The sequence below is a fragment of the Natrix helvetica genome (assembly GCF_964273705.1).
Source record: "Natrix helvetica genome assembly, chromosome: 2".
In the NCBI taxonomy this organism is placed as follows: domain Eukaryota; kingdom Metazoa; phylum Chordata; class Lepidosauria; order Squamata; family Natricidae; genus Natrix; species Natrix helvetica.
Genome location: NC_138552.1, coordinates 134550579 through 134573952, shown reverse-complemented (window position 1 = coordinate 134573952; position 23374 = coordinate 134550579). Strand labels below are relative to the sequence as shown.

The window sequence follows — 23374 nt, the reverse complement described above, 5'->3', positions numbered from 1 at the left end:
TATATCTTCTTTTTGGGGATCATCTCTGGCCTGATGAGACCTGGCCCCCAAATACTGTGCTCCAACCAACACCCACTTCCTGTTTCCTTTCTGGTCAAATCTGTTTCCTGTTTCCTCTCAAGCTCCCCCAGGATTGCTATCTCTCACCGGTCTTTGTTGCTTGGCAACAAAGCTGAAAACACCCTCCCCCTTAGTTTCTTCCCCCCCCCCCCGCACAGCTGCTAGGCATCCTGAGCCATATTTTGATGTAACAAATAGGAGACCAGATGGGATGATACATTTAATACCATTTCTAAAAGCAAAAAAAAAATGCATGTGCATGGGGCAAGCACTTGGGTGGAGTAGAACCCTTACCCATGAAGAACGAGGAGCACAGGTTTGCAACATCCATGCTGCCAAAAGAACACTGTAAGACTGTAGTTCTAGTCCAGGGGTGTCCAGCCTTGGCAACTCTAAGACTTGTGGGCTTCAACTCCCAGCGTGGTTGGCTGGGGAATTCTGGGAGTTGAAATCACATGTCTTGAAATTGCCAAGGTTGGAAAGCCCTACAAAAGCCAAAGTGTAGAGGCATATGTCGGTGTGGGAGATGGGGAAATGGAAATAAATGGAATTCCCCCCACTCTAGTAAGGACCTTAATAATTGCATATATCCTCAGCAGTAATAAATATTGGCTTGGTTGCCTTGGTTTTAGTTATTTATTAAATTTATATGCCACCCATCTCACCATTGAACAACTCTATTCTGCACCTTTCTGGGTTTGATTATGCTTGCCCTGATCTACCAGGAGTATCCTGAACAAAAGCATTTCCAAGCTCAGTACAGGTTTCCCTTATTTTATGCTCTCTCAAAACCTTGCACAAAACAAACTCATATAAACGGAGTCATTGAACCAATGGAAAAACGGGGTTGAGAAATAGATTGTCACATTCTGTAACCCAAAAGCATTGACAAATATGCTCATAAATTTGCAGTCTTATTCTTTGCTATTATATTATTCAAATGCATTTTCTTCCTTGTCTTATATTCTATGTACTGTATAGGAGAACCGTCTTTTCTATTAATGCATGCAGTTATCATAACAGACAAAGAGTAGAATGCATTTCATCATAATAGTACAAATTTTATTAACATTCTTTGTTGTGTTGCTTGCAGTAGATTTGCCTGGTTAGTTAAAAGTTCATTCTAAGGTTGGGGGTTCTTCACCAACTTTGAAGCAATGTAACAATCTAAGTTTGTTTCTAATGTTAGAGGGGCTTTTCCTTTGCATTTTGGGAATGCTGATTTGACAAGATTTTGATGGTCACTTTGATCCTGCAATAACAGTATTAACTATTGCAGATATTGAAGTGGGATACAGAACCCACAACTAGAACAATTGTACAACATGATAGCAAATATATAGATATATTTGTTATAAAACTGCTGGTGACTTTCTTTCACTGCACTATAGAGAGTTTTTTAACTTACTGCACCTGTGTATGGTTTGCCAATTGCACAGTGGCAGATAGGACAGCACTCCAGAGGGTCAACATCATTGCCCAGAGGATCATTGGTTGCCCTCTCTCCTCTTTGGAAGATAAATAAATTTAACAAATAAATAATAAATAAGTTGTTCTTAAGCACAATTCCCCACTAATAATAAAGATAACTGGGCTATGTTGGGTTGTTTGCTGTCTGGATGGATGACAACCGACTCAAGCTCAACCCCTCCAAGACGGAGTGGCTGTGGGTACCGGCTCCCCGGTTCAGCCAATTAATTCCATCATTGGCCATCGGGGGCATTCAACTTGCCCCCGTGGAGCGGGCGCGCAATTTGGGCGTCCTCCTGGATGCCCGGCTGTCCATGGATGACCATGTGACAGCCGTGGCAAGGGGGGCGTTCCACCAGGTTCGCCTGGTGTGCCAATTGTGCCCCCTACTGGACCGGGACGCCTTACGCACAGTCACTCATGCGCTGGTGACGTCTCGCTTGGACTATTGTAACGCTCTCTACATGAGGCTTCCCTTGAAATGCACCCGGAGGCTACAGTTGGTCCAGAACGCAGCCGCGCGGGTAATTATGGGGAGTACTAGGTACTCCCATGTGACACCGTTCCTGCGCGAGCTGCACTGGCTTCCTGTGGTCTATCGGGTGCGTTTCAAGGTTTTGATAACAATCTTTAAAGCGCTCCATGGCTCAGGACCTAGTTACTTGCGGGATCGTATTCTGCCCCATACATCCCTGTGACCAATCCGCTCGCACAGAGAGGGCCTCCTCCAGGTGCCGTCCACCAGACAGTGTCGGGGGGCGGCGCCTAGGAGTAGAGCCTTCTCTGTGGCGGGCCCAGCCCTGTGGAATGACTTCCCTCCGGATATTAGGAATACCACTGACCTCCGCTCCTTTCGTATTAAGCTCAAGACCCACCTATTCCAAGTAGCTGGCCTGGCTCAACTTTGATCTAACTATATCGCTCCTGACGGGTTTTTATCTGGGTATTTTAATTGTATTCAATTATTTAGGGGTTTTTAAACATTGTATTTTAATTGTTTTTATTCATTAGTCGACCTCCTCCTTGTACATGTCTTGGTATATGTCTTTGTTATATGTATGTCTTGTCTACATATTTATTTCATATGTTTTATTGTACGCCGCCCCGAGTCCTTCGGGAGAGAGTGCGGCTAAGAAATAAATATTTATTATTATTATTTATTATTATTATTATTATTATTATATTCCTGTCTCATTGAATGGGAGCTTTGCTATTGTATTTATTAATACAGCTTGCCTTTAAAAAAAGGCCTGGGTAAAATGTGCAATTAAACCACAATTAGTGAAGTGTTAATACCACTTTATAATGCCTTGGTAAAGCCACACTTGGAATACTGCATTCCGTTTTGGTCACCACAATGCAAAAAAGATGTTGAGACTCTAGAAAGAGTGCAGAGAAGAGCAACAAAGATGATTAGGGGACTGGAGGCTAAAACATATGAAGAACGGTTGCAGGAACTGGGTATATCTAGTTTAATGAAAAGAAGGACTAGGGGAGACATGATAGCAGTGTTCCAATATCTTAGGGATTGCCACAAAGAAGAGGGAGTCAAACTATTCTCCAAAGCATCTGGGGGTAGAACAAGAAGCAATGGGTGGAAACTAATCAAGGAGAGAAGCAACTTAGAACTGAGGAGAAATTTCGTGACAGTTAGAACAATTAATCAGTGGAACAACTTGCCTCCAGAAGTTGTGACTGCTCCAACACTGGAAGTTTTTAAGAAGATAACCATTGTATAACCATTTGTCTGAAATGGTATAGGGTTTCCTACTTAGGCAAGGGGTTGGACTAGCAGACCTCCAAGGTCCCTTCCAACTCTGTTATTCTATTCTATTCTATTCTATTCTATTCTATTCTAGAGTGGTTGCCTCAATTCCAGCCTAGCATTTTTTTCTCAATGCAAGTCCCATAAAGGAAAAAGCAGAGTTATACTGTTGATTTAGATTAGGGATGCTAGAGAGTTCTTGGAATTGAAGTCCACAAGTCTTAAAGTTACCAAAGTTGGACTCCCTTGATTGAGACCCATTAGTCTGAAGATTTGGGAATACAGGTTGGACTATATGTGAATAGGTGAATTTTTAATAGGACCAGAACTCCATCCCATCCCTGTCCCTTTAGCACCTAGAAATAGCCACATTAACTGTGGAATGTTGCATACACAACTCACACCTACCTCTGTGATCATCATTGTTTATTTCTCTTTTTTTACTTAGCAGATATCCTCTTCACCTCATTTCACAACATTTACTGGTATTTTTGTGAGGACAGAGCTTTCTAAATATTCAGTGCATAGCCAATAATCAAGTTTTAGTGGGGAAATAAGGACATGGAAACGCTAAAGAGGGACAAATACTATCATTTCTCCTTTCCTGCAGAGCTCCCAAGACCACAATGCTTGATAAACTATTTTATTTTACTAAATATTTGATAATTGCTTTTCTCTCAGTTCTGCAACGCAGAGTGGTCCTTTGTGAAAAATATGCCATTTCATGTCATCAGATTATTTGTTTACTTAGGGATGAGACAGAACTGCTTCATTATGATTGTTCTCTAGTAGAGGAAGATTTTAATTCGTGTGTTTGAAGTCCACTTTTTAAAAATCATATTCTAGAAGCATTTTAATGCATCAGCTAGTTTTTGGTGTTATAGTTTTTAACAGCAAAGAAGACTTCCTTTTAAGAAATAGATTTCTGTTAACAGTTTAGCTTGCACTTTCAAGTTGAGCAAAATAAGTATAATTAGAGAGGATTAGATTTGTTCCATTGGTATGCTATTTTTTTAAAAAAAGGAATATATGTTTATTGAAAAGATTAGTTCTGAGAAAATCACATCTGGCTGAACTACATTGTAAAGTACAGATTAACTACTGTATTTACTGAAGCAGTTTGATTCCATTGCTCAATGCAGAAAAAGAGATCTTAAATTTTTGCACTATAACATGTTTAGAGACTCTTCTCCACTCTATCAGAAAAGGTGATCTGTTGAAACAGAGGAAACAATACAGAAGAAAAGCATACATAAAAATAGAAGCCCACGTCAACAGGCCATATATGGAGTTACTGGGGACTTCAGAGGGATACCCTTTCATTCTTTCTTTCAGGTTGTTTTTTTTTTTTTTGCACCACCCCTTTGGTGAAAACAAATCACTACCGCATTATTTCTCCTTCTCTCCACTATTCAATCAAACCTTCACAAAAAAATGCTGCACATGGATAAGCAAAACCTATTTATATTATAGAATGCAGTCCAGGCCACTTCAAACTAATGTTCTTTACACAATTTGAAACGAATTTATCCTATTTATTAACAAGTGGAGCAAAATGCAAAGGATTGCGGTACAGTGCAGCAATAGCAGCTTCTGATGAGTCAAGCTCCCACAGACGCCAGCCTGCCTCCGCCTCTCCCCCCCCCCCACGTCCTCTTTTTCTTTCCTCCCATCCCCCTCTGCCTCTCAATAGATGTCTATTAAAAGCTGCTGACGTTGGGAGCGACGGCCATCTTTGATGAGGGCACAGCTCCCATTCCATTGAAGAAGGAGATTTGGGGAGGTCAGGAGCGGCTGTTCTTACTTCCCAACTGCAGCAGCACACCCCAGTCTCATAACCCTCCACAGAGGCAACCGAGCAGAACTCATCTGGAGCGAAGGTAAGGGAAAGCAGAGGATGAAAGCCCCCTGCTTGTCTTCGGAAGCTCTTCCACGGCTAAAGCCGTGGAAGGAAGGGAGAACTATGGCAGGCTGGGAGAAACGGGGATATTTTTTCAACCATATTGTTGTTTCCGATAGAGCAAACGAGAGGGAAGGAGAAGAAAAGAAACATTCATTTCTGCGTCTGGTTTGCTATTATTTTGAAAAGAATCTGGTGGTGCATTCTTTACACGTAAGAGTTCTTCTGCAGTATTTGCCTGGTTTTGTGTCTGTCTGTGTGTAAAAGAGTGAGTGCATGCGAGGGAGAAAGAAAGCTAGGGTTCAACTAAGTGATTGTGTTTTGCTGGCTGAAGTCACTTTTCTTCCTCCCGCGTTTTGATGCAGAATCGGTGTGACTAGCAATAAAGAGGTGGGGAGGGAAAATTGTATATAGCGGAGGATTTTCCTGTACGCTGGGCAACATTCTTCGATTACAGATTCCATTTCAGTACCCTGGACAGCGAATACCACTGCTGCGGACTCTGTCGCAACGGCCGCAGAAATCTATCCAAGGCAGAGTGCGCACCTAAAAGCCTCACTGCAGCAACGGGACTTTTATTTCAGCACCTCGGGCAGCTAAGGGACATTCTCATGGGATCCCCCTGCAGGCAAAAGTTGTGATGATGAAGGGAAATCCGACGCCTTGGAGATACTTGCCTTAAAGCAGGGAGACCGGTGACAATGCAAATACTGCAAAATGGTGGGGAGGGTGGGTGGCAAAGAGGAACGCCGGAGGCAGAAAAGTGGGCAGAAGTTTTATATATGAAGAGGCTGCACTAAAGGGAGCGAGGGAATGGAGACTGGTGCATTAAAACCTCTCGCGATTGCAGCTCATTATTTAGTTTCCCTTCGTCCCTTTTGCCAATACTGATCTTCTCTGTTTCCACACCATAGCCACCCTGCCTTACAACATCCGTATTCGTCGCCACGTAGGAAAGATGAAACCTTTCCTGACTTCTCCACTGCAGAGACCTGCTGTGAAGCAGTGGCACGCTTCCCTAAGCTGGGAACCCGTGTTTGTTTTGGAAAGAGGTCCTGCAACTAAACAGTTTGTCGTGGTTTGATCTGATTAAGAGGGAGGTTTCAAAGAAGGGAGATTGAGTCCAAATCTTTTAAATCTATTTTTAAGAGGTAAAAGCGACCGTTAAGAACAGACAAGCAAAAATCTTCTATCCTTCTTCTCTTCCTGATCCCCAAAGATCACACTGCGAAAGTTCTACTGAGTTTGGTGATCTCCCGTGAGCCCCAGCGATGTGCAATTTTTCCTCCAGACGTGCTGGGGCAGTTTCATTCATCTTTCCGTTTTTGCCGCCTATAACGACGTGTCAAACGGCCATTCCTAAATAACACTGCGATAGGCGAGAACTCTCTTGAATGCGAGGAATGCTAGCCAGGCAGTTTGATCAGTATCGGGAGCGCTTCAGGTACCTTTTTCGTTTAGCGCGTTGATTGGAAAGATGGCCAACCTTTGGTACCAGGAAGCACAAAATAATTCGCCCTGTGAGCCTACCGTTGTAAAACCCTTTCGCTGAAACGCCTATAGTTCAACCCCTGCTCCTCTAGAGGAAGTGGGGTCCTTCAGAAGCCTCGCCTCCCTCTATTAAGCTGGGGTTATTTTGGAAAGTGTGGAAGGAGCAGGTCGTCCATGTGAAAGTGAACTTCTGGAGAGGCTCATGTAAGAAAAAGAGGGGGGAAGAAGAAAGGGGAACATTGATATAGATTTTCTCCATGCTTCGAAAGCGCTCATCGGGAGCCAGTGCGTCAAGGAAAAAGCTCTGCGCGTTGGAGCTTCAGTAATTATTCTGCTGGTTTCCTCTCCCCTCCCCTCCCCTCCCCTCCCGGTCGTCTTCAGCTTTGCAAAAGGAGGGAGGGGAAGAGAGGAGGAGGAAACCGAGACTGTTGACAAGGGAAGGCAGGAGATTCAGCGTGTGTTGTTTCCAAGCGATGGCTCTCGGATGGGGGGCCCCAAGGAGTTCTTTAGCGCCTCTTCGCAAACAACGCGGAAACAGCGAAGCTGGGGGGTGGGGGAGGGAAATTGGCGGGGGAGGAGGAGAGAATTCAGGTGGCGTCCATTCATGAGTAAGGCGGGAGAAGCGCGTCAGCTCAACTGACGGATCAGAGCTAGGGTTGATTGAGATCAGCCCTGCACATCAGGCGGTAAAGCTCCCCTGGCGGAAGGCTTTTTGCTTTTTCGCAGTCATGTTTCCCCGTCTCGCTGCGTCCATCTGCTGTCTTTAAGAGTTGCAGTCGGAAAAGCCACGTTAAGCGTCGAAGCCGATCGGGACTGTTTTAGATGGGATGGGTTCACCCTTTCCCGCCCTACGGCCTCTTCCGTCGCCCCTGTATCCGTTCCAGCTGGACGCCTTTAATCGGGAATCGTAGAATCCCTTTGGGAATTAACTGGAGCTAACGTGGATCGCTTGCTTCCTGCTGCTTCCGCCTCTTGGTTAATCATCAGGGGGGCGTTATGATTCAGGTTTGCGGCGGCTGCCTAGCCCAGCATAGGCCACGCATGTAGCAAAATCCGAGACCGGCATGGCCTCGCTCCACGTGACTAGCTAAATAGGCCGAGGCAGCTTTCTTATTTTAAATCTTTCCCTGGAAGTGGTGTCATGTTGGAGGAGGGTGACAGGCCGTCTGGTAAAAGCAGCAAGGGGCGGGGAGGGCGGAGAAGGCAGGGCCGAGAACTGTCCAGATACCCTTGGAAATTTTCATGACTTGGTCGAAGTCGGGTTCTGCATCCTGCGTGCTGAATAAAGCACCGTTCTTCGACTGCCTCGTGACAGAGGATGGAAAGCAAAATTGTCTCGAGGAACAAGGAACAATCAAGGAATTGGACTTCATAGCAGTGGAAAAAGCGGGGGCGGGAGGAGAGGGAGAAAGAGCGTGCTGGACAATGCAGTGCTTACAGAGGACCTTGGTCTACAGCAACCTTTATCCCCCAGCACCAAATGTCGAGTCACATCCCATTTCTTTGGGAAATAATGTAGGTATCTTGGAACAGACGCCAAATGCCCTTCTTGCAACGAGTAATTTTGTTTTAATCACAGGGGACAGACTTTAGGCAAAGTCCCATGCAGGATCGAGTCCAAGGAATTAGTAATCAAACCCTTAGCAAGATGGAATGTAGAATGGTCAATAAGAGAAGAAGAGGCACCAGGGAAGGCTATATTTGTGGCCTTACAGAAGCAAACAGACATGCGGACATGTGGAGTTGGGGATGTTTTCTCCAAAAGAGTCTGAAGGAATTTTCCATCCAAAGCCACCAAGGCAGTATTCCAAAGAGCTGGTTCCTTTGATTACAGAAAACTGCTGCAGGCATTAAGAAGTGATTGGCTGTTTCTTTGGCACAGTGTAGATTAAACCAGTAAATTATTTCAAGAGTGCAGGTGGAAGAATCTCAGGGTTCCCCTTCCAGACATTGGAGATAAAATAAAGAAGGAGAAAACCACCATCCTGCAATCAGCATCTGATGGAACTACATCCTGGCTGAAGACAATGACAAATCTCTTACTGTTAGTAAGAACACTATATGGATGTTTCTATGAGGCCATCAGGGCTGGACTCTGTGTGAAGGAGACTTTACCTTTTACAGGACAATATAGCTTAATTCAGGTTTTCTCCCCATTAGTCACATTGTCCTGGTTTCTCTTCCAGAAGCCAGAAGAGTCCACAAAGAACTGTGTTTGAATAGGAATGAGATTCTCTCTTTGTTTATCCCTTCAAATGAATGTTACTAAAGATGGAAACCAAGAACTTCAGTAAAATAAACAGGCAGCTAAAAATTGAATGTTGTATCTTGTGTATGCATGCAGAGCCTCTTATTCTCCCACCAGCAGCAACTTTGATGTAAACAAAAGTCTACCCAAAGCTGGGCTTGTAAGCCTTCCTAGTTCTCTCTTGGGCTTTACCCTATTGCTTTTAATTAAAAGCCATCTGAATATAGTATATTCATGGCTGTTAATGTAGCCAGAATGCCCCATTCAGTACTTGTGTGGGCCTGTGAGATCGTTTCCTTTATTTGTATGGATTGGGTATGAGTGCCATTCCTTATGTAACCAAAACAGACAGCTTCTCCAACCAGATAGTAGGGATGAGCATAAGGGGTGGGGAGCACGGAGCTTTGCAGGTATCTCTAGGGAGAAAGCCTATTTACCTGCTGTAATTTTTAAGGAAAAACACAGGGGGTTGGTTAGAAATGCGTTTTTGCTATGAGTGAAAACAGTGAACAGAATTACATTCATTATGCAGTCTTTTGTAGAAGGTCCCATTTAAAGAGACCCACTGTAAAAACAAAATATCCAAGTTTAACACTTACAATTTTATGTCACTGTTCCTTTAATGTTTTACTTTGGACTCACTAAACTATTGTTTTTACAAAATGTTACTTACAAAGAAAGGTTATAGTAATGGGAAAGTATCCGTTAACACTTATGCTGGGAAGTCAGGAGTTGAAAATATTACAAGGCAAAGAATTTTGGGAGTGATTTAAAAGTCAAGGAAAAACTTTTCTGAATTCTATTCAGATCATTTCAGTTCTATCCTTTGAATTATACCTTGCTGTGTGATGCTGTTATTTTCCCAATCCATTTCCAGTCCAAAATAAGCATGCCCAACTCTTAACTAAAGTGTATTGCGAAGCTTTGCTTCTGAACTGAAGTGTAATGTCACTCTGCCTAAATGAGATGGAGTGGCATCATGAGGGGAAGAGATTGATAAAATGTCTGAATTAGCTTAATGTAGACATTGTCATCAAAAGGACATGGGTGCCTTATGCTGCAGGATTGGATGTGCAGGGTTTTTATTCAGGATAGACAAGGTAGGGTAGACTGGATTTGGGCTTTAAAAACAATTAATCTTGCCCTAAGTAAACACTAATGTTTAGTATCCATTGCTTGTAGATAGGCCCCATTCACTTTTTGGTAGACTTAGGTTTCAATAATTTTCTGCAATGGGATAGTAAAATTGTTAATCGAATAACAGAGTTGGAGGGGACCTTATTATATACTTGATCAAGAAGGAAAGCATAGGGGTATGGTTCAGTTAGATTTTAAATCTCGAGTTGTTATGCAATAGCTTAAATTTATAGGGAAAACCAGCATTGGCAGCTTTATGTGATTGATCTGTTGCTGGAATGTGTTACCTCAGATTGCTGGTGCCCCTGCTGGCTATATCGACATTATCCAGGCATCAAAAATTTCCATATTCTTTTTGGAACTGAGATACTTTATCGTCATCACCATCTTTAATTAAAGAACAGGGTATTTGCATATCTCACTATTTGCATAACTCACTTTTCTTCCTTCTCTAGAGTAGCACAGTCCAATCATTGACATATCAGACAGGGCTGGCTGAATATGAAGCTTGGCTGGTCGATACATCTTACTGATATCATTGAATTTGTGCCACTAAAGGCTTGGCATATCTCTCGGATACAGAATCTAGAAATGTCATTACCGATGTATATTGTTCGGCTAGAATATTTCTTTTTTTTCTTTTTGTCCTACTGTAAGGGATGTGTTTTCATCTTAAATCTGTCAAATTGTTTGAGCAAATTAAAATGCAGGCATTTAAATTCTCTGAAAGGGGTGAGCAGTATTTATATATAACCTCTGCTGATCTGCTGTTATATCTATCTATCTATCATCTATCTATCTATCTATCTATCTATCTATCTATCTATCTATCTATCTATCTATCTATCTATCTATCTATCTACCTACCTACCTACCTACCTACCTACCTACCTACCTACCTACCGTATCTATCTATCTATCTATCTATCTATCTATCTATCTATCTATCTATCTATCTATCTATATGCATTTTTGAATACAGGGTATATCAGTTACACAGACAAAGACCAAAATAACAAAAATCATGGTAAATATTAACACATGGACTCATAACAGTAACTATAATATGATAACACTTGTATTAATTATAATAGTATAACCAAATAGTTTAAACTGGGTTTTCTTACATCTTGGCCTATTTACATTTTATAGATTATCATAATTATAGTTGGAAACCATCTGTATTTTAATAAGACATTCATAGTTTTTTTCTAATTCCTACCCATTGTCTCTAGCCATTCACAAAAACTGTTCCATATCAGGTAATATTCTGAGTCTTCTTTATCCTTAATTCAATCTATCCATTTCAGCACATTCTAAAATTTTCCGAATTACTTCCTCGTCTGGCGGAGTGCAGCTGAAAAGATAGTCCGCAAATATGCTTCTGTGAAAAATCCTTGCCGCGCAAAATGTTTAGGTTTCCTTCACAGTTGGATGTGAAGATGAGATTAGTACAATTTTACTTACTCTTTACTGATTTGAAAGCCAGTTTGGTTAAACACCTGGTTTGGTGTAGTGGTTAAGGTATCAGGCTAGTGATTAGGAGATCATGAGTTCTAGTCCCACTTTAGGCATAACTGGGTGATCTTGGCCCAGTCACTCCCTCTTGCCAAGAAAACTGCAGGGGCGTGTCCAGATAGTCACCAGGAGTCAACACTGACTAGAAGGCACCAAAATGAATAAGAGCTGAATGGCACAAAATATTCTCTTTCATCATAAGCACGTAATATAAGTGGAGGAGGGTATATACCGTGCCATCAGATCTCAGCGGCTTCAATCTGTTGCAGAGTTAGAATCATAGGGCAATTTCCCTAATATGTTAAAAGTTCTTCCTTGAACCTTCCTTGATCAAATATACTATTGCTATGCTATATTGCCGGGATATTGGTTGTGTCAGAATTTTATTATGTTCCTTCTTTGGTAATGATAGATACGGTGTTTCATCTTATGCAGTAGCAGAAGCTGAATATTAATCAAGGGAAGAGAACAGACTAGAAGCAATTTATCATGAGGGTTTCTATATGGCTGCAGGTGATGAATGCGCTTCTGGCATGGTTAATATTAAAATCACGTGGCTCCAACCACTGCACGCATTTCGCTCTTCAGCTGGAACTCTAGCAACTCATGTATATTTTTTTGTGTTTTAAAGAGACCACATTCAAATCTAATTGAATCCAAAACCCAACTTCAAACAATTGCCACCATGGCAATTCATGGGCAATGGATTTAATTTTCCTGGGCAAATTGACCCAGGCTAGTATTTGTTTCACTTCAATATATGTTTATCTTTACATTCTCCCAAACTGATAATTACAGATTTATTCAACTCTTAATTTTAATCAACTCTCGACTTATCTCCCCATGCTTTGTAGAGTTTGAAAGACAAGTTGACTTTCCCCAAAGTCAGGCCCTGTAGGTCCGATCGCAGTATATTTTATTAAGTTAATCACATACAAGGTTTTTTTCCAGAGGTGCCACATGCTAAATAATTTTTTTTCAGAGAAAATGTTATTGTACTTGTTCAAAGGCCAGGCGTGAAACCAGAAATGAAGAAGGTGTTAAAAGAAAATGACAACCTGTTCAAACTATAGGACGTTGTCTATAGGGCACACTCTGTATAACCGATTCAGTATTGTTACCAATGCATAGAACAGTGTTTTTCCCCCTCTCCAGTATGTTTAATTTAGATGGTGTTAAACAAGTATGAAGATGTTGACGCTCCTTGAGTAACAAAATAAAGGAAGCATGCAAAGCTGCAAATATATAACACGTTTGCACGTCAGTGTTTCTGCTTTTTTCTGGAACTGTATGCCTCTTCCAGTTTTTGGAAGTTACCATGCATGGCCAGACAGATGGACAGACAGAGTCCTGCTACACAATTTCTTCCCAATATTCCATTAGGTTGAAACTTCTTCTACTTGTGCTATATCCATAATCTGATGTTGGCAATCATGTTAGCAATCCTATTTTTGTCAACAGTCGCATGAAAAAATGCTGCTGAGTTTTGTCCAAACCAGTCCCTTAGGTTTTGTAGCTATGATGTCCTTCTTCTACCTGGACCTCATTTGCCTTCAATCTTTCCCTGGAGGATTAAGTGAAGGATGCAGTGTTTTTCTGGGTGTCGCATCACATGTCCAAAATATTTGAACTTTTGCTTTTTAATGGCTTGAAATTGGGGGGGGGGGAGGGGTTGAGCAAAAAAGAAAATCCATGACTTAATGTTTCTACATTGTGATCAAATGCGATTACAAAATTCTGGCACCTCTGAATTAGAAAAACCTCTACTTTTTATAAAAGGGTTGACATATTTAGGAATGATATAGCATTCCTATGAAAGCCAGCTGGGTGACCTTGGGCCAGTCACTCTCTCTCTTGGCCCAACCTACCTCACAGGATGGTTGTTTTGGGAAAAATAGGAGGAGGAAGATGCATAGGATATATTCGCTGCCTTGAGTTATTTGTAAAAATAATAAAGGCAGGATACAAACAAAATATATAGATATATAGGAAATGAAGCAGTTAATAATCCTGGGTTTTGCAGCCAAAAAGGGTTTTTAAAAATATATTTTAAAGGTAGGGTTTAGCCAAATCAGGATTATATCTGGTAATAAAGTTTTCGTTTTATTATTTTGCTTGCCCATATTGAAATGGAGCTGAGCCACAAGTAAAAACACTTAGCTTCATAGCTGCAAGGACAAATTTCATGATAAGTTAGTAATGTTCATGGCACTGTGATTTAAGCCAGTGCACTGTGTCAAGTTGCAAGTGCTCAAATACATGGAGCTTTTGGCTTGCGACTGTAATTGAACCCAACATTTTCTGTTGCTAAGCGAAACAATTGTTAAGTGATTTTGCCCCATTTCATGAACCTTTCTTGCCCCAATTGTTAAGTGAATCACTGCAGTTCTTAAGATAGTAACTTAGTTTGTATTAATAAGTGAAAGTTATGAGAATTGGGGGTAGTGCCATTTCCTGCATAATGTAGCTGTCAAAATTTGTAACTTTATCCATTATCCCCTTTCCTGAAATTTTTTGTAAAACCAATAAAAATTTCTGTTTGGAAAAAAAAAAAAAGATAGTAACTTAGTTGTTAAGTGAAGCTGGCTTCCACATTGACTTCACTTGTCAGAAGGTGATCACATGACCCTGGGGCACTATAATTGTCATAAGTATGAGTCCGTGGCAAAGTGTCTGGATTTTGATCAACTGCAACTGTCGTAAGTATGAATAACAGTTGTAAGTCACTTTTTTCAGTGCTGTTGTAACTTTAAATGGTCTCTATATGAACAGTTGTAAATTGAGGATATTTTGGTAACTCTTCCCACCCCTCCCCATTTATAGTAAGTTGTTTGGAACGCAGAAACAATTTCGAAGCACAAAATGAAAATCTGGGCAGGGAGGAGCCCTGAAATGTCAATTATTTGTCCCTTTATCTACTCTAAAATAATCCGTGTGAGATGTTGAATTACCTGCAAGAAAAATGGCTTGGTACTATGAATTTAGTTTTTAAGACATTCTTATGCCTTCGACTTGCAAAACTACAGTTAATCAGTTGAAAATATGGTGAGGTTGCTTCCCAAGGGTAGATTTTGAGTGTCATGAAATGATAAAGAAGGCTATCAAGGTTATTTGGGAATGTATGTTAGAATCCAGCGTCTTTTACTGATTATCAGTATCTTCTACCAAATACTATATAGGTATTAGAGCTCCACCCTCTGGTTTTCTATTATGCCAAGAATGTAGTGCAAGGCAATCTGATTGTATTATCCAAATGAATGTTAGGGGAAAAGTTTTCCGCAATGAAAAAACAATTAGTTGATTTACACTGCAATGACTAAAATAGTTTTTTGGGGGTCAATTCATTATGCAGTTGTTAATCTTAAAACCCTGTTACGTTAGGATACTGATATGCAAAGGAATGTCTCTCTATCCCATTGTAATATTTTTTGTTGCTTCTGCTCTAAATAACTGAGCTTGGAAATAGTCGGATTGCTTTTAAGCAATAAATCTTCAGTAACAGAACATTCTCTCCATAAAGACTCCCTTGGGAACTTCATTCATCTTTTGGCATCAGGCAAGCACCTCCGTTCGTTTAGGATTTTAAAGCTGTCTAAAAAGTTTTGCTGTGACATTGAGTTTTTCTTCGGTGTTATAAAAAAGAGCTTGATGTGGCCCCAGAATTAAAAGCAAAGTGGTTACTACTAGTGGCACAGTGGTTAGAGTGCAGTACTGCAGGCTACTTCTGCTGACTGCAGGCTGCCAACAGTTCAGCAGTTCAAATCTCATCAGGCTCAAGGATGACTCAACCTTCCATCCTTCCGAGGTCGGTAAAATGAGGACCCAGATTGTTGGGATAATACGCTGACTTTGTAAACTGCTTAGAGAGGGCTGGAAAGCACTGTGAAGTGGTATATACATAACTCTAAGAGTTATTGCTATGGCTGTTGCTTCTCTTTCTAAATTTGAGAGAACTGGAAAACTTTGCGTCTTGTCTAATTAATATAAGGTACTTTTCACAGTATCTCTCGTGATTTACCCATCATGTTGTTTTAATGGACTGCAGATGGATTCAGGTGGGGGTGTGCTTGCTGCATCTGTCAGTATCTCCATGAAGAAACTATGTGTTTTCCTGGGTTCCTGACGGCAGTGCAGTTTAAGGAAAATATGTGTTTTAGTTAAGGAGGTTCCGGCAGGTACCACCTTCAATCAAGACCATTTCTTATTGTAAACCATGGCTTTTATGAATTCCATTATACCCTGATGGCAGGCCCATCTACATATTTCCCGGTTGGCCCAAAGAATTGAGTGCTCAGGGAAATTATTGTTGCTGACACTGAATCCATTTCAGTTATAAATTCACTCTGGACTAGTGGGGTAGGCCAGTTCCAGTAAAACAACTCTAAAACTAAGGTTGGATCCAAAGACTCAAGAACTGCAAGTCCTCTCCAAATTTAACGAATTTTAATGTTTAACACGATAAAAGGGGGAAATTCTCTCTCTCCCCCTCCCTCCCTCCCTCTCTCTTTGTCAGAGGTAGTTGAAGTAATTTGCCCAAATTTTTATTAATCTATCTATATATGAAAGGCTGTGTGTGTGTATGTTCCAGCATAACTCTGGAATGCCTCAAGCAATTTCAACCAAACTTGGTACACAGATGACTTACACTCTGGAGAAAAATACTGTGGGGTAAGACACCCTTAACACCCCTCGGTGTGTGTGTTCTGTTAAGATGCAGCCTGTTGCACCATACTGGCTTCTACTGTACAGCGCAGTGGAATTGTCATGGTAACGGCTTCACAGTACTCCACAAGGGGGCTCCTCCTGGTAAGGGGGAAAATCCAACATTAGAAATTACATTTGGTCTAGACATTTTCCCCCTATAAATAAATATCCAGGCAACGCCGAGTTATCGACTAGTTTTAAATGTAAATGCAATCAAATCACAAGTGCTCATTGTAAATATGGCTGGTATAATATTCATAGTCTAAGTCTTCCAGTCTGCTTCTTAAAAAATCTGGGAAAGTTGGCAAAGCAGCTTGGGAGGCTCTAGAAGCTGCAATAGGAAGAGAAGATTAAAAGAGTCTTTTAGATTAATGAAAATAATCTTGCATAATATTAGATGTTGCTTAAAAAGTCTCACTGTGGGAGATGTTGTTAGAAAATGCTTTATTATAATTTTATCTTGTTAGTTTGGGTTATGATTGCTTAAAGGAATTGACTGCATCTGATTCTGCCTTTCTAATTATCAATTTTCTTTCAGTGAGTCATACTGGGTAGCTTGCTTTTCTCTGACTGATCAAACCTTCCATAATATCTGACTCCATCAGAGCTCTTTATATTAAGAAGAAAAATTCTAGATTGTACCCTACTCTGTTTCACTGGCTTTGGGCCCCACGCCAATTAAGAAGCCTTCAGCAGCATAAACCCTGTCCAACCCAACTCAGTTTTGCCAGGCCACATTGTTTTTGATTAAAACCATATATCTTCAACAGCAAGAGTTGTTTCCAGTCAATACCTCCATCACTCTAGTTGTTCCCCTAGCTCCTGCAGCAATTAAAGACTGCCTCTAAAGCCAACCCTTTTATACTACCTCCTTTTCTCCCCAATGGGCATGCTTGCTATGAGAAATTAAATGAAACTGTATTCCCAGTTTCCATATTTGTACTATGCAGTTTACTTTTCGATAGAAGGTTGACCAGAAGGTTGGCTGATGGATAGCTTTGAGTTGGTGGCCAAGTACTTTGTGGATTAAATCATTAGCATTCCCTCAAAGTTGGAAGATTACTGGACAAAATCCAAATAGGGGTTGATATTTGTGGCATTACCAGCTAGGAAGAAGTTGAAGCTGTCGATCCTAAAGAATGAGCAGAATCCTTCATTAAGATGAACTCTGCCACTTGCAGGTTGGACTTCTACCCTTCCTCATTTCTATCTACAGCTTGAGTCTGGGACTGGACCTTTGTGAACGTTTTGCTGTCAAAGGGGAAAATATCAATGTCCCTGAAGAGGATTGGTGTACAATCCTTAACATGCTGCCTTCAGACCAGTGGTGGGATTCAAATTTTTTTACTACTGGTTCTGTGGGCGTGGCTTGGTAGGCGTGGTGTGACTTTGTGGGCGTGGCTTTGTGGGTGTGGCAGGGGAAAGGATACTGCAAAATCCCCATTCCCTCCCCACCCCACTAAGCTGCTTTCCAGCTCCATTCTCCTGTTCAGGGCAACAAAAGAAGATTAGCTGGGAGGCTGGGAGACAGTGGGGCCAGTCTATTTGCTGGTTCTCCAAACTACTCAAAATTTCCACTACCGGTTTTCCAGAACCTGTCAAAACTGGCCTCTGCTTCAGACCCATCTTTATAAGATAATTATCAAATATCAAATAATTTCTAACCTTGGTTTTCAGAGAATGTTGTTGAGAAATCCGTGGAATGGTAGCTGTAAAGAATTCTAGGAAAAGCACATTATCTGGCCCCTTTTCATCCAGGGATCAGGTTCAGGCATGAGACAGAAACAACAATGGTATCTCATTGATGATCCACAGTATCAAATGGATAGAGGAAGGATGACTGTTAGCCCTGCTGAACTTGTCAGTAACCATCGGTACCATTGAGAATAGCATCCTTCTGGACATCTGTGAGGAGTGTGAGTTGCAGGCATCAATTTAAGGTAGTTTCATGGTTTCCCCAAGCAGAGTTTTTAGTTGTTTTGTGTGGAGAAGGAAAGATTAAGCCCTGGGGCACTCCAGCATAGGTTGTCACAATGTTAAACCCCACATAGCTGTCTAGTCAAAGAAGCAAGAACTTTGGGAATTTCAGAAAGGCATTTTTAATGCTCAGCCGGGATAAAATATAATATTGAAAACCATAAGAGTGAATTCCCAGTCACATTTTGTGAGTTAATTAAGTTCATATGTCTTTCAAATGCTTTCTTTTCACAGCTCTTACTTCTGGGCTGTACTGTTTCTCCATACCTAATCTGCATTCCTCTGCACATTCCCACAGGCTCTCATACACTCTCATGCTCAGCTTTCTCCTACATTTTCTTTGCCTAGATTTGTGGTCATTTCTGGAACCGAATGTGCTGGCAATAACCATTCAAATCCTGCCAATGTTTGGTGAGATGAATGTAATGCACTCTACAAGGGAGCTTCCCTGAAGATCATCTAGAAATGGCCCCTAGTTCAAAATGTAGAAACAAGAACTATAGAGTACAGACATAAAGCACCAGTATTATGGAAACTGCATTGGCTGCCAGTTGGTTTCCAAGTGCAATTCAAACTGCCTGTTGTTACTTACATAGAGTTAGGATTGCTAACGTCAAATATAACCCGCCCATTGAATACATGATGGCAGAGAGCACTGGCTAAGGATCCCAAATTCATGTAAAAAAGTGCTCCCAGGAGAGCATTTTGTGCAAAAACTCTTCTCCTACCGTGTTTCCCCGAAAAAAGAAAATTATTTTCTTTTGACCGCCGAAATAAGTACTTGGCCTTATTTTTGGGGAGTTCCTATTACTTTGAGGTGCAGGAAGCAGTGAGCACGATCACCTTATAGCTACTGCTGTGTTGCAATATTTTTGGGGAGGGCTTATTTTGGGGGGGGAGGCTTCTTTTAGTGCATGCACTCAAAGGCCTGTTTGGGCTTATTATCCAGGGAGGTCTTATTTTCGGGAAAACAGGGTGTATCACCCACCAGATATAACGTTGGCACACTCCATCACCTTAATATTTAGAAACCTGCTGAAAATCTGATGATTCCAGACAGCATTTGGGGTGATAGAGTGAGGAGTTGGCCCATTGAGTGTTATAATACTTTGTATGTGGATTATTCTTAGGATATTGGGCTCTTAGCATCGGCCTGGCTGAAACTCAAAATACTTTCTTGTTCCTTCTACATCAAGCATTTGATGATGTCCTTTTAATGCAAAAAAGTGCCTTTTTATCTATCATTTTATTAATTTGGTTCTTTCTAGATAGCCTACAAGTTCAACAGCAGCATCCAGTATTTTTCCTCCTTAGGAAGTTTGACCTACCAAGACAATGAGATAGTTATGTAACTTACTGCTTTCTCATACTCCGTTTTTCCCCTCTGGTATTATCATTTTTTTTTCATTTTTAATATTCTGTAAAGCAAGAAGAAACAAGAATACAAGATAATAGTCCAGAACAATACATCTCAACATTCAGTCATAATTTCCCCATAACGCTAAATTTATTAAAAGAAGAGTTATTCTTAGCATCACTTATGTAATCTTTCCAGATCTGATAAAAAAAAAAGATCATCTCTCTGAGATATCAGTATTTGAGTTTTATCATTTTCCCCCATTAAAAGCAATTGGCCTTACCTTCCTATACTAATCTTAAAATCTGGTTATCGGTAAACACGCCTTTATTGTGTTAGTTTTTAGCACAGGTGCACCTGCCCTGATGCCTGTAAAAAAAAAACACCCTCTGCTCTGAGCAACCATTGTATGGCTGCTTAGTTGGAGCCTTATCAGAGAAGGAGGCTTGTGAACACAGCCATAAATATTGCCATCCAAGTGGGCGTGGCATTTGAAATCCAAAGCCCTCTGTCAGAATATCACAGTAGCATACCATCCTTCTGGCCTGACTCGGCATAAAACATCAGAACAAATGTGACAAGGGGTTTTATGAGATAGGATTAGTGTGCTTGTCGGGATGCTGAAACAATTCCATCTTGGCAAATATTCAAAAGTTATTTTTTTAAAAAAATCAAATAACAAAAATAAGACAATTTACCTTAGACCAGTTTTGCTGCATACTCTGTTTAGCTGTTGTAAGCCATTGCATTTGCCCAACAAATATTCAATTCAGTTTTATGAGATTAAACACTGTCCCATGTCAGTTACAAGTAACGTTGTATTTTCTCTGTACTTTTCCTATGATTGTGAAAAAAAACACCACACCTTCAAATGAGGATTTCTAAGGCAACAAGAGAGGAAAGGATTGTGTTTGTCCATGTCTTGTCTATCTGTGCATGCTTTATAGGTCCACAGATGTTGTAGATAAGCATCCAAGCAGGAAGAACGTAATAGGATTCTATTTAAAATTATTGACATCTTTAAAAGCTATGGGAAAGTGTACGGCACAAGATGATTTTGGCCTCTAATATTAATCACAACAACTCCAAGCAATTCTTGGTGGTTTTTTACTTTCATGGTTAATGGAGATTGAAGGAGTTATAGTTCAACAACATGTGGAGAGGCACAGATTTTCCAGTCCTTTGTTGGGTATTTTTTCTACCTCGGTCAAAAATATTTTAATTCCCTTTCTGAGAATGAGGCATCCATGCCACTAACTTGAAATGATGAAACATGAGCAAAAGCAGTGGGGCATTATAAAAATATATAGGAAATTGCTTTACGTCAGTTATGGTCTCCTTGATGAAGGCCAATATTTCCACTGCAATGTTTGGATGCTCTCCAGGTGGAAAGATCTTTCTTATCATACGATAAGTGGTTAGAGCAGAAAGATATAAATTTTGCAACAAATGCAACCTTTACTATTATTGAATCCTCTGTGAAATGCCTGGCAGACTTTTCTCAGTTAATGGGCTAGATGGGAACAGACTCAACTAACCACAAACGTCTACTGCAGGAGATTTGCAAAGCACTTTAAAGATAAAATGGTTCACATCTACTCCAAGTAGATGCCATAATTAGCAAAAATGCTAGTGTCTTTATGAAGCAGCATCTGGTATGTGTTTAGGGGATAGATTGCTTCTGTTTGTGGACTTCTACAGGTGCAGTTTTCTTGACCTCTCTGGAATATCTACATGGAATCACTGATTATCTATTTCTACACCTCGCTAAATCAGGAAAAGCTGGCTATGTGTCTGACTGTTGACAGGAAATAGTGATGGGCTCCATAATCTAGGACAGGGATATCAAACTTGATTTCATTGAGGGCCGCTGGATTATGTTTGACCTTAGAGGGCCAAGGAGGGCATGGCCAGGGTGGGTGTGACCAGCATGACATCACTCACGTCAGGGGGGGGGGAACGCCTATGGTGGCCTGAGTGCTCTGCCAGCAAAAATGGGATCCCAAACTCAGTTTTCAGCTGGGATGGTCTCCTGCAACCTTCTGCCATCGAAAATGGAGCTCGGGGGGGGGGGGGGACCACACATGTAGCCCTCATGAGCTCCGTTTTCAGCTGGTATGGCCTCCTGAAGCCCTCTTCCGGGGGAAACACAGCTTGTGAGGGCTGTGTGCAGCCCTCCTGAGCTCCGCCTTCACTGGCAGAGGCAGCGCAGGCTGATCCTTCATTGTTTCCAGGGGAGCCCTGCAGGCCAGATCTAAGCACCCTATGGGCCGAATCCGGCCCCCAGGCCTTAAATTTGACACTCCTGATCTAGAAAGAAGGAAGCAAAACAAATCATGCAGCCTTCTCTGTAGTTGGGTAGTAGTTCATAGCATAGCCTTTAATTATTCCATTATTTATTTATTTATATTTTAAGAACTGCACTTCCTATTTTCATACGTTCGAAGCTGCAAGTTCTACAAGAAGCCCATACGATCTCTTACTCGTTGTCAATGATCAAACTATTTTGAGAAACACGTCCCTTACATCTGATTAGAATAAATTAAGAAATAAATGTTCAAGATACAGTGGGTCCAAGTTTGGAAATACATTTCCAATGTCATATAGTGAGGTCATTCCATCCAGGCACACAGGATATATCTGAAGATTCTAAATGCCTAATTCATAATCATTTTTATATTCAAGCTAGTATATAGGACATTGATACCTGGATACCTAAGGACCCTTAGAAAATCCTACAATATGCTGGGGGAAGGGATGGGTTCATAACTAAGCATCTAATATTACAGGTAAAATCAGAAACTTGATTTTAACCTCCCATAGCAAATATCATTTTTCTGTGTGTTGCCAAGATGACCTGTTAGGTTTTAGAGAAATGCAAGAAAGAGCAAAGTTTGCTCAGCAGTTAACTTTGTTTTTCTAATCAAACCAAAACACCCGCATGATCAGCAGTGTGAAATGATGTAAAATAAAGATTAAGAAAATAAAGGTTGAATTGAGGATAATTCACATGAGGGAATCAATACCAAGCATTACTTCTAGGGCAGGGGTCAGCAAACTGTGGCTCTGGAGCCGCATGTGACTCTTTCCTCCCTCTGCTGCGGCTCCGTCACCAGTCGGTGCCACAATTTTGAGAGGAGCTTCCAGTGGGGAGGGGGGAGGCAGAGAAGCACAACGTGCCAGGAGAAGACTCTATGGCAAGGGGAGGGTTTTCCAGTTGTCTCCACAATTGATAGGGCTTTTGGTTATGACAGGTAGGGAAAAAGTATGCTGTACTAGGAGGAGACTCTATGGTGGGGGAACTGAACTTCCGGTCAGCTCCAGAATTGAACAGGGGGCTTCCGGTTAGGACCTTGTGGCTCCCGGTGTTTTCTTTTCTGTGGGAAACGGGTCCAAATGGCTCTTTGAGTGTTTACGTTTGCCGACCCCTGTTCTAGGGCAACTGAGGGACATTGATTCTTGTAGAAGCTCTGTAACAGTCAATGAATATTAAGACCCTGAAGCCAGTTATACACTGAACCACATCTTGTGTACATCCTGGTAAAGTGGGGCACAGAACATTCATGGTTTAAGGACATTTGTGAAAGCTTTAAAAGGGATTTTGTGAAGAAATCTTTTTTAAGGGTTTAACTGTATGCTTTGGTTATTAAGGAGCTCAGCTTGAAATAAAGAATGCAAACATGTTTTTTCTACTTTAATCATTTTTTAATATATAAAACAGGATCTCATAGAATATTTATCTGTGAA

General features: G+C 41.1%; 1 protein-coding gene across 3 annotated transcripts in view; it reads left to right on the top strand.

Moving 5' to 3' along the window:
• Positions 1–5029: 5029 nt before the first annotated feature.
• The window catches only part of SNAP25 (synaptosome associated protein 25), a 63966-nt gene continuing 45621 nt past the window's right edge, over positions 5030–23374 (top strand). For 2 of the 3 annotated variants that reach the window (XM_081943687.1, XM_081943689.1), the window contains exon 1: positions 5030–5175. The gene's annotated coding sequence lies outside the window, so the exon portion shown is untranslated. Of the gene's footprint in view, positions 5176–5286; positions 5409–23374 lie in introns of those variants that run through there. The other variant, XM_081943688.1, reaches the window with a different exon arrangement.